The sequence below is a fragment of the Galeopterus variegatus genome, unplaced genomic scaffold, assembly GCF_000696425.1.
Source record: "Galeopterus variegatus unplaced genomic scaffold, G_variegatus-3.0.2 Scaffold5764, whole genome shotgun sequence".
Classification (NCBI taxonomy): Eukaryota; Metazoa; Chordata; class Mammalia; order Dermoptera; family Cynocephalidae; genus Galeopterus; species Galeopterus variegatus.
In genome coordinates, this window is record NW_007731875.1 from 134,003 (window position 1) to 146,585 (window position 12,583).

Below are 12,583 nucleotides of genomic sequence, written 5' to 3' on the forward strand. Positions count from 1 at the left end.
GAAAAAAAAAAAAAAAAAAAAGATCGTGAATGGACAACTCTGTATTGAAGCCACTGAGCCAGGAAATCATAGTAGATGGTTCAGGTTGGAACCTGCATTTGGCTTGCAATGTGCATTCGCTGCCCAAGCCCCGCCCTGGCCCAGGAGGCAAGCCAGTGGCTCCCACGGCCTCTGCCGCAGGGGCTCTTGGAGAAAACCGCCCCCTGATTTCTGTGGCCTGCTGTGCTCCCTGGGCTAGGTGTGAGTGGACTCCCTAAACTCTAGAAAAAATACTTTTTTGAAAGAACACCCACAGAGGCTGGTGGTCAAGTTGTCACTTATCGAGCTTTAGTGTTGACTTGACCTCTAGCACGCTGCTCTGTGCGCTCACAACTCCTTCAGAGGCCGGGGAAGGGAAAATTGATAACAGCTGTGCAGGAGACTGAATCATGTCCCCCCAAAACTCACTGAAACCTGAATCGCGTCCCCCAAGTTTTAGGCATTAGAGACTTAGCCCCCCCCGCGGGTGGAGAGTCTTTTCATGGTGATTGAGGGGTGGAGCCTCGAGGAGGTGATTGGATTGTGGGACCCTGCCCTAGTGAATGGATTGAAGACAGTGGTCGGGCGTGGTTCTCAGGGCTTTAGGAGAAGAGGAGAGTCTGTCTTTCTCTCTGTCTCTCTCTGCTTCCATCGTCTTGCAATGTGAGACCCCTGGGTCACTGTCACCACCACCAGATGGACTTTGTACTTCCCAGCCTCAGAAACTGTAAGCAATAAATTTTGTTTTCTTTATGAAATACCCAGTTCTGTGTATTTTGTTATAAGCAACTGACTAATACAAGCTGCAAGAGTTATTTGATAACAGACGTGGTTACTATCTACAAGGACTTGCGTGCCATGCGCTACGGGAGGTGGTTTCTGTACAGTCTCACTGAATCCTCTCATCCCCTTACTTTATGGATGCATCAAGCTTGGAGAGGTTATACAACGCGCTCAAAAAGACACAGCCAGGAAGAGGAGAGAGGACGGGACCGGGCTGTGTGGACAACTCAGAGCTCCGCCCTCCCTGACGCACACGTGTGCTTCCTCACCGCCCACGCAGTTCAGGGGAGCCCCGACAGGAGGGTGGCTTGGACATGCTGAGTTTGGCAAGATGTTCTGACCTAACATTAACCTGGTGTCCAGGATTCCCCTGCGTGCTGGCTTGATGACTGACGATTTGGATTCAGGGGGTCAATCCCAGCCTAGGTGAGAGCCAAGAGGAAGGGAGGACTCTGACCACTAACTTCTCCCTTGGGCTTGATTTTCTCTTTCCCTCTGTGGAGGCTGGGGAGGTGGTGGTGGTCTTGGGGAAAAGGCATTCTTTAGGGCCAGCTCTAGCTTTCTCTCATTTTCTACCCACAGTGTCCACACAGAAGCAATGGTGACCTTGGCTCTGCCCCTGTCTGAACCTGGTTTCTGGGTGTGGTAGGTGTCAGGAAAGTTCTGGATAAGAGGAATCAATTCCATTTGGGGAGGCAGGGAGTGAACTGAAAGAGGGGTGCTGAGGCCCCCTTTCTTAGTTTGGATGCAAAGTAGATTTTTTCTTTCAATGTCTTCTGTGACTTAAATTCCAAGTTAAGCTACACAAGGTGAGCCTCTGCCACTGGGCAGCTTAAGGGGCCATTTCCAGCAAAGGTGCAAAACTGGCACCTCTCCTCGCCAGCCTGCCCCAAAGTGGGGAAATCTAGGAAATGAGCGTTTTGTAGACAGATGGAAAGATAAGTTCTCCAACTCCTGTTCTGAAAGGAAGACTGGAGGTGAAATTCCCGCTGTGTTTCACCGAGCTCAAACGGTCAGATACGGCTGCACGTAAGTGTTTAGGACAACCTCGATACAAAAATTTTTCAGGAAAGAAACACACACACACACACACACACACACACACACACACACACACACACAGGTTTTCGTCCACGGTTCCTGGCTCATAACTCCCACAGTCCTTGTTCTTTTGTTATAGTGTTGGGGTCCTTTAGGCCTCAGAAAACAAAGTCTTTCTCTCTGGCCTCCTGCCCTCCTTTCTCCTGCTCCTATTTCTCCCCGAGGCAAGCCATAGAAACTGGAGCCCCTCTTCTTCAAGGCGGGTCATAGAAACCAGAATCCCTTTTCCCCAAAGCCAGTCCAAAAGACTAAGAATATACTTTTTTTTTTTTTGTCTTTTTTCGTGTCCGGCAACGGATCGCAACCCTCAGTGTCGCGCCCGTACTGGACCGGGACCAGCAACGGGAGCGCAACCCTCGGTGCTGCGCCTGCACCTCGCTCAGCCAGTGAGCGGCCGGTCTGTATGTGGGATCCGAACCCTCGGCAGTGCGCCACCGGGCCGGCCCCGACTAAGAACATACTCTAATCTTTCCCCTGCCTTTCTGTCTTGGAGCCGGCCACAAAGAAACCCTCTGGCCTGCCTTGTCTAATTGTAGGTCTAAGACCCCTGTTTCAGGAGGGTCCTGCCCCACACCTGGAGGAAAGCGCGTTGCACAGAGCCAAGAATAATCCGCACAGACCGGCCTCGCTGGGTTTCCCCTCATTAGGTTACTCCTTTTGTCCAGTCATGTTTCTACACAGCTGCCCAGGCTTCTTCAGTCACACCTGTACAACGACGTCTCATCCAAAGACCCAAGAGGACGGGGTACAGAGAGCTGGGCAGCTAAAGTCATCCATGTGCTAGGAGGACTGCACACCCCAACTCCACGGGATCGGAAGCTCCTGCCCTCCCGGCCCTTCGGACCTCGCCCTGTGTATCTCTCCATCTGGCTGTTTATTTGTATCCTTTCAAATTTCCTTATAATAAACCAGTAAACGTAAGTGTTTCTCTGAGTTCCGTGAGCCTAAAGAGGGGGGTCATGCGAACCCCAACTTGAGGCTGCTTGGCCAGAGTTCCAGAGGCTGGACTTGTGACTGGTGTCTGAAGTGGGGGCAGTCTTGGGGGACTGAGCCCTCAATCTGTGTGATCTGACGTCATCTCCATGTAGATAATGTTGGAGTTGAACTGGATGGAGAGCACCCCGCTGGTGTCCGCTGCAGAACTGCTGGCTTGCCTGCTGCTGGGGAGAAATCTCCACACACATGCTGCCAGAGACATATTATGAGACACAGTGGGGGAAACTGAGTGCGTTTTATCCTCTCAGAGAGGTGGTGGCAACCGTAACTACAGTACACGAGCTGGAGAAGCTAACACATGTGCTCTTACTACAAGGCAGGCCCTTGATAACAGCTTAGGTGAAAGATCCCATTATTCCTGCAGCAACCCTGAGAGGCTGGTTGAATTAGTACCTTCATCAGTTACCTTCACTATGCAGATAAGCTAAGTGAGGCTTAGGGAGAGTCACTAATTTGCTCCATCCCCACAGAAATCTGCATTTCTGATAAGCCCCCTCCCTCCCCCTCCCCCACTCCCTGTCCCCAACAATTCCCCTGGGTCATTAATGGCCACCTCGGCAGGCTGGGGGGTCCACAGCAACAAAGAAACTCTACCACCCAGGAGAAGCAGCCAGGTCTCTGGGGGCGCAGACTTCTGCCTCTTGTGGCCATTTAGTGCCTTAAACTCTGAGAACCCCACCACCCATACAATTCAACAGGAAAAAAAAAATCAAAATTATAAAATAAATATAAAAAAATTCAAAAAAGTGCTTACTTCTCCTGATTCCTTGGGCTTATCTGCATTGTTGCTGTCCTCAGCAAATGCTTAGCCTGCCCACCGAACTGATCCGTTGGCCTCCCTTCCTGAGGATTCTAGTGCACTTGGGTCCTGGAAGGAGGGTGAAGGTAGCACAAGATGGCTACAGCCTGTGGGTGCCATCATCTAGCTGTGCCTGGCTCTCTTGGGCAATTGCATTTAAATGTTTGTGCCTGGCCTCAGGCTGGTGCAGGGCCCTACCTTATAGGGGAACATTCCCTGCGAGAGTAACAGTAACACAATGCACGAGAGGTCCCAGGAAGAAAAGGATTATTGGGAGACCAGAGTTATACTGTAAGGTCCTGCTGCCCCTTTTGATTTTTAGGGGGCTGGGCTGCCTTATACTCTGTGAAGTAGTTAGGATCATCCCAGTTAGAGCTGAGGGAACAAAACAGGCTCAGAGAAGTAAAGTGACTTGCCCATGGTCACACAGCAGGAAGGAGTGACTTGGCTGTTGGCTCTCTCCCTCTGTCCCATGCACAGCACATACCAGGCACAGATCAGTTACTAGACTGCCTGTCTCATCCCTGGTAGAAGGGAGACAGCTTGGTTCTCTCTCCAGGGTGTGGCAGAGGACGAAGGGCCACATAAGCTTTTTTTACCAGCATGCTTTTAGGCAATTAGGCAGCTACTAGCTTGGAACAAATTCAAGAGTTGAGAAATCCTCCCTTCCAAGGAAAAAGTCAGCATCATTTGAAAACCAGAGCCCTTACTCTGCTTTAGAGAGGAGATCTTTGGCTAACAAGGCGTGCTGGTGTAGGTGACTGGGGTGACTGGGAGGAAGGGCCTCGCCCAAGGTAACCTCTTTCTAAACAAGAAATCTCATTCCGAGTTTCCACTGCCTGCTTGCCAGACGCACGGCATACACCGGCCAGCCCATAAATCCCTTTTCTGCTGAAAGCAGGCATTCTGATCTTAACCAAAATCATCTGATGTGGGGGATTGTTTTGGGGATGTTTTGCTTTGAATTCCAGGACACCGCACATTTGTTTTCCATTGTGTATGCCTCACTAAGATGTCTGGCGATTACACACGCACACTCTTGCTTACACACTCTAGCCACATGGACCAGCTACTCTCATTCCATCTGAGGAACCGCTACCACGTGCTTGCGTGGCCCTGAACAGTGGGGGATGCCCTTCTTTTACAGCTTTCTAGCAATGCCATGTGGTGTGCGGATGCACAGTGTTGGCAAATGGTGCTTCTAGCACCGCTCAGCTTCACGGCCTTCCTCTCCCATCCTGGGACATTCTGAACCCCAAGCCAGCAAGGGGGGCAACGGCTAAGGTTCCCACACACCTGTGTCTAACCTGTCGGCTGCTCTGTCCGTCTGCCATGATCCCTGCCTTCCTTTTAGGTGGACAGAGTCTGAAGAAAGAGCTGGTGCCTCCTCTCACTGGCCTCTGGCCTGAGAGTGCCATCCACACCCTTATTCCACTGGCCAGAAAGCCAGAGTGGACACAAGCAGTGCCCTAACAAACAGATTCTCCAGAGCAACTTGGCATGTTTTCTTCTCATCCTGGCTTCACTACTGCTGCAGCTGCCCATGGGCCACTGCATCCACAGACAGGACCATGGCCATTAAATGGCCATTGTCCCCTATAGGAATGGCCCCGAAGTGGGATCCAGAGTCTCCGCCCTTCCCCCACAGCACCACCCTGCTGGCGAAGGTGAAGGGAACAAGATGAACCACAGGCTTCCATGCTACAGCCCTGGGCACGAGCTCTTCATGGATCCCAGCCTGCCATGACAGAGGACTGAGGGTTCCTCTCCAGCCCCGGAAGAGAATCTAATTTCTATTTGAAATGAATTTTCTGGGTCTGTGAATGGTTGTCTACAGAGGGAGTCTGGGGTACAATCGTGATTAAAGTGGAGGAAAGGAGAGTATGGAAAGATTTTCCCAGACTTGTAGAAAGGAAGCCTTAAAACATTTGAGTGTAATAGGATAGACTTAAATCCATGGCCCCACATCACAAGAAAGAAAGGGTTTGCATTGCACCTGGGAGAGCAGGGGGAATCCGTCCTAGTGGGAAGGGCCTCCAGTCTCTGGGGTGCACATTCCTCTCTAGGAGTGGGGCCCTGATGAAGGGGTGGATGCCCCCCCACCCCGCAAATCCCCATTGGAGCTGGGGCGTGGATCTGAGGTGTGTGTGCAAACTGGCACACTGCGGTTGCTCACCTAGAAGAAAAGAGGTGATTTGATTCAAATACCAAACTTCTCTTGACTTGAAGAGCAAGGATGAGTTCACAATGATTTCGTTGATCTTTTCATGCGCAGTTTTAATAAATCAATATCATTTATCATGCCGTAGACTCAATCAATGTAGGTTTAAAAGAAATTAAAACTAAAATGCTGCAGATATCTGTTTTGAATTTAATGAAACTGTCCGATTTACTTGATGGTATTTTTAACCCCAGTCAAGGATTTTCTCCTGTGGTCCGTGCATTGCGTTGTTTCTGCATTTGGACATTAACACGCATCTCAGACCGGGAGTGTAAGCAAGGGACTGCCTCCTGCAGCTGAGACTTGGTAGGAGTCATCTGACACCGGCCTGCCCAGGTCTGAGGTGTCCCCTGGAACCAAGCTTTTCAAGAGTTACTTTCCTAACAACCAGCAAGAGCCACCATTTCTGCTCCCCTGCACAACGCTTGGCAAGTGGATTGATCAGGAAGGACCCTTAAGATCCAGGTTTCTGATTTCTCTCCAGGTCAATAGTCTCCATACCCTCCATACCCAGGGACCTTCTCTGGAATCAAATACATCTGGACCCTTGTCCAAGTCAGACTGTTTCGTCTTTCTCTGTTACTTAACCAGGCTGCTTATCATCTCAGGAGTCCAAATTCCCATCGATCCCCATGAGACATTTCTTCTTTCCCGAAGTCCGCATGCAAGCCCAGAGAAGGTTGGGCAGAGCCTTCCAGTCTCCATTTGGTGGAAAGGAGAAGAGAAAGACAGAACTCTGCTCGTCCTGAACAAAACCAAATCACCCAAGTTATGGGAAAACCTAACTCAAGAGGCAGAACTTGGCTGGAAGCTCATAAAGTTGGATTCTTTGTGTGGACTAGAAATATAAACACTCATTAAATTAATGGAGAGTCAAAGCCACTCCTTGGGCAATGACTAAGCTGATGGTCAGAGTGCAGGTGGGTGAGGGGCCAGCTCTCCAGCATGGGCTGCACTTCATCATAGGTACTTAGGGTTTCTAATGCCTTTCACAAAGTCCTCCCCTTCCCCCCCATGCAGCCCCTGGGGAGCGGTGAGGCAACCTGCTTCTCATGGCAGAAACATGGGATTCAGGACAGAGCAGGGGTTGCCTGGAAACGAGGGAGAAAAACCAATGTAGGGCGCTCATGACCTGAAGTCCATAGGGTTCCAGGAAAAAAGCAAAAAAAAACCCAGGCATAACATTTTTCTGGAGGCACGTTCTATTGATTTCATAGGATTTCCTAAAAGGTTAAAATCTACTAGCCTAGATAATGGTTACTGGAAGCTTGGAAAGGAAGGGGGTGCGGAAGAGGTGAATTAATGGATACAAAATTACAGGTAGATAGAAAGAATAAATTCTGGTGTTCTAGGTGGACCTTAATCACCACAAAGAAAAGATACATGTTTAGGTGATGGATATGCTATCTACCCCAGTGAATCATTGCACAATACATGCATTTATGAAACAACACACTGTACCCCACAAGTGTGTACAACTGAAAATTTAAAAGTTGAAAAAAAATCTACTAGTCTGGGATGACGGCCTACATAATTTAAAAACTATCCACAAATAAGTTTTTTTTTTTTTCTGGGAGGGAGAAGGAAATTGCCTGATGGACGTAATTATTATAAAATTATCTCATCTGGGGACAGGATGTTGCTTTCTCCAGCTGCATGCCATCACTTGATGGAAAATGAAAATGTCCCTGGACCAGCATGACTTTTTCCATGGAATGAAACAGGCAAGTAATCTGTAGTCAGACCTCAAAAACATAATTTTAAAAATGCATTAAAATCTCCCCTTTTTGGCTCCTGAATTACCTCAGTTGGATTTGTCCTGGTAGTTGGGGACATGGGACCGACAGGCTTTCACCCCAATTCTCAAACCCTGAAACAATGAAGCCATTGCTTTTCTGCATGTAAGAGGTAAAGCCTGTTTCTGCAAGGCTTTGGCTGAAAAGACCTGTGGTGGGTCCTGATAAAGTCCCATTGACCCCAGCCTGGGGGCTGGGGCACGGACCAGAAATATGCAGCTTCCTCAACTTCTGCACTCTTTTTCCCCAACTTGACACAGGTCTAGCTAGAACACGCTACCAGCAAGGCAGCAACACGACTGCAGAAGCCGTGGTAACTGGGGGCCTCAGGCCCCTTGTCCGCACAGCCAGACCCATCCAGGCAAGCACCAGCACAGTTTGTGTTCTCTGGAAGAAAAGGAGCTTTTGTAAGTCCAAGGTATTATTAAGTTTCTAACTGTGCGACCAATTCCAAAAGCCACACCTCCTTATAAAATTGAACCGAACAGGAAAACAAACTGACAAAACAAACCCGGACACATAGCTCTGTGTGTAGGAGGGAAGAGTCACACCCAGCACTCCTAAGGGAAGGTGTGACATTGCTGACGTGTGAGGCCAGAAGCCACAGAAGACCCATTTAGAAGCATAAGTGCTCTAGAGAGGGGCTCCAGATAGCGCTGCTTATCAGAGCAGCTCCAAACTCGGGTCTTAACCAGTAGCCCCTTCCTCTGAGCACAGAAGAGCAGAGTCTGGGGTGGTGCTGTTGGCCACTTTGAACAGAAAGGGGTAGAGGGGTGAGTGTGTGTGGCTGCATGCGTGTGAGTGTGTGGTGTAAAGGAATCCCCCTCACCACCACCCAAAGAGCAGGAGTCCAGATCTTTGCCATTGGCAAGCATTGCAGGGGTCGGGGAGAAACCATAAAGATTCTGGGCAGGGGAGAAGTCCTATTTTCCTTAGCAGTGCAGACATCTGCCTCAACTCACCTCTCCCCAAACCCGCTAGCTTCAGCACAACACAGCCAGCCTCGCCCCCAGCTCAGGCTGTGGGTGCCAGAGGGGGACGGCCACTCCATGCAACAGCCCGGCTACTTACTCAGCCCCGGCATCCAAGTCAAACAGCTTCTGGGGAAGCAGCAAGCCCAGACCCAGAGTCTGCCATCTGAGGGTTTCTCTGCCTCCCACAGGCAAACGGAGCAACGCATGAAATGGAGTCAGTGTTTGGTGCACAGAAGGAGGTTGACACGGAGACGGGAGGTGGAAGCGCAGGGAGGCATGTATGCGGACTGGGAGTGCGCTCCCGGCCACTGCCTCTGCAGTCTCAACCTCCACACTCCCTAGGGAACCACTCCCACCCTCCCCACAGCCTCAACTTACTTTCCATTGGTGAGTAACAATAGCTGACCTGGAGGTTGACTGTATCTAGTGCCGCAATTCATCCTCTCATTTAACCCTCACTGCAACCCCAGGGGTGATCACCAGCTCCACCTGGTGATGGGGACATTGAATCTAGGGCCGGTGCTTTGACCACTAGCTGGTCAATGAAAACAATGAACCTCCAAACAGAGAGACTCCACCCAGGGTGAATAGAGGGAACTGTGAGGTTACAGGAAAGACACACAGGAACCATATTCCTGCTCCAGAGGTAAAGGTCAAGAGAAGCCAAACTCTGAGGACCAGCCTTGGCGTCCACCACATATTTCCTGACCTCTAGTTTGGGTTGTGTGGGAGGCCTATTGCTGTAGGTAGTGGCGTGGGGTTGGTTTTGTAGACTGAGCTTGAAGGTACCTATTGAGACCATTTGCTCCAAACCCATGGGTTTTACAGATGAGGAAACTGAGATCTGGAGCACCCAAGTGACCTGCCTGAGGTTTCAAAGTGAGCTGGGGACAGAGCTGGCTTCATACCCAGGTCTGTGAACTCCTCCTAGTCCAGGTGTCTCCATGTTTCCAAGCAGCCTCCGTTAGGTCAGGTGACACCATTTCTTGGGAAAGAGAAACCCTCTGCTATTTCCGTCAATGAGGGAGGGTATGGGGTGAAAGACAGTGAGAAAAAGGGGCAGAGTGAGGTGGGGGTAGGGACTGGGTTCTCTCTCTTCTGCCCTAAGGAGCTCTTTGCCTTGTCTGACCATGAAGAGGGCAGAAAGCCCTCTATAAGCAGGCTCAGCATTTTGGGGACAGAATAGGAAAGACAGAGGGGCTGGCCCAGTTAGCTCAGTTGGTTAGACTGAGTCAGTGTTGTAACACCAAGGTCAAGGGTGTATCCTCTGTACCAGCCAGCGGCCAACAACAACAAAGAATAGGAAAGACATTCCTTGCTGGATCGTAGCCATGGTTCCCCACTTTACAGCCTGAAATACTTGCACTGTCTACTTCCACTCTGACATCAGTGAGATGTTGTCCCTCTCAACATCTTTTTTGGGGGGTGGGTGGGTGGGCAGGGAGGTCGGAAGGAAATGCAGAAACAACCGCAATAGAGCGGGTGGTTTGGTTTCAGGCGTAGGGAGAACAGACTGATTGCTGGTTTGGCTGTGGGCATCAGATGCCCGACTCGGGGAGGGCAGAATGTGCAAGCCCAGCTGTCGCAAGTGTCCCACAGGGATGAGGGGAGATGGGGAAGAGGCACAGCCCCTCCAGGCCCCCCACAATTGTCTCACTGCCACTGAGGCTGGCTTCTCTCTGGATCCTTAGCAGATATCCCCTCTCAGCATCCTTTTAATCCTGGCCTCACATCTCCTGCTTTTCAAGGCCATTGGGTTCCAAATGCCAAATTCGTAAATTCTTCGTCTTAAGAAAGTGAAATGGCAACATCACAGTAATCGAAGCAGTTTCCTTAGATCATAGCTTCCCTTAAAAGGTATTTCTTGGGGGAAGAAAGGGATTGACAAAAAAAAAAGATACTTTTTGGTAGCTTTATCCCACCCATTGTTCCTCTCCTACTCAGCAGCCAAACCTAGCTGGAGAAGGTAATATACTTCTGATAGTGTCCTGCCACATGACCCTGGATAAGTTCCTCTCTGGGGACTAGATTCCTGATTATCAGTAAAATGGGGATAATGCTTCCTGCTTGGCCTTATATCATGGGACATGGAAAAGAAAGGACTTTGTGGACTGTAAAACACTGCACGAGTGGATCACAATATTCCTTTATTCTGTCATCTCCTAGGGGATGAGAGCCCCATCTCTATAGGGACAACTGAACAATAAATAGTTCAGAAAAATGTAGCTACTGCTCACCTCCCTTCCCGTGATGAAGACAGAGAGGGCGGAACGAAAGTAAGGGACCCGGGGTACTTGCCCTGTATCTACGATCCTGGGCAAATCACCCCCCTCTCTGGTTCTCTGCTTCCACACTGTGAATAAAGGGCTGGACTGCATGATCTCTAAAGTTATTCCCAACGTTAAACATTTCCAGAGTGAGTCACTTCTCTTTCAACCATGCAGCTAGCCAGCAGCACCTAGTCTGGGCAGGGGAGCTCTGAGTCTGAGTGGGGTGACAGGCTAGAGGCAGTATTGACAGACTGCAGGCCAGGAGGCTGAGTAGACATCGGTGGCCTGGGAGTCTCCCATCAGCCTCCCCGTATGCAGTGGAGCAGATGGGAGTATGGAGGCACACACTGTGGCAGTCTGTGGTCCCCCGAGCCCCAAACCTTGATGCAGCATAGGCAGACAGCTGAGCACTAACCAACAGACTGCCAGGGAAGAGACTGTGCTAGGGAGGAGAGAGGAAAATTCCCCAAAGGACAAGGGTGGGGTGCGGCAGGGTGGGGCCAGCCTGCCTTCTGACATTCTTTTCTGGTGCCAGGGGTTGGTGGGAGGAGGAAGCCAAGCTTGGTAGCTGGCTGGCTGCTGGAGCTGGAACACCAGGAGGAGGGGGTGCCCCCACTGCAGGCAGGTTGTGCATAAAGCAGGTCCCATCTATGTGCTGTCCTCACCAGGGTGTGTACTAGGCGTGGTGACTCCGGCAAGGGCAGGTCAGTCTCTGCAGGTTGGAGAACTGTTCCACCAACCCTTCAGCTCTGGGGAGGCGAGTAACTGTCAGAAGACTTGCCTCGAGGTTCGGGGGAGCCCCAGTCACCAGCTCCAGGGCAATAAGTGCATTTCTTGTTATTAGCCTCTGGCAGCACGCACCTGTCTCTACTGCCATCTCCCTGTGAGAGTGGCACAGGAACTGCCTTTCCAAACCCCTTGCTGCCTGAAGAGGGGCAAATACTGTCCATCTGTATGCAGGGGATGTGGCCTTCAGACCCAGGACAAAAAAGTCCCCTATTTCCTGCTTCTGTCCCTGGGTGGTTCCTTAACACTCCAAAGGAAGGAGTCTGTTGCCTCTGTCAGGCTTCCCGTTTGCAGAGGGGCCGGGTGTGGCCAGCAGTGGGTGTCCCTGGATCTCCCTGCCCTGGTGTCCTCTCCATGTCCACTCTGTGTGGCCCCGCCTTGCCTGTTGGGTGGGCTGGCCGGGAGGGGCCCCTCCTGAGAAACGCAGGCCTCATCCCACTGGAGGGCCGACAGGCATCTGCGTCTCCTCTCCCGAACTCTCCCAGAGTTCTCTCCAGTTAAGATACTTATCGCCCTTGAAAAAAAAATCAAGCCAAGCTAGTCTTTCAGGTGGCTTCAGAGAGCTCTTTCTCACGCGGGCGGCTCAGAATCAAAGTCTGAGAGACTGGGGGCCCTGCGAGGTTCCCTCTCGAGGGTGGGGTCCCCGACTGCCACTCCGGGACCGAATCCCGGCGCCCCCGGCCAGCGCGCCCCTTCCCCTCCGGTGGCAAAGAGCGAACAGCTCCCCGCGGAGGTCTCCCTGCCCACCGAGGCCTTCCGAGGGCCGCGTCCTCCCCTCGTCGCGCCCCTGCCACTGGGGAGACCCCGCCCTGGTCACTAACTGCCCTGCCCGCCACGGT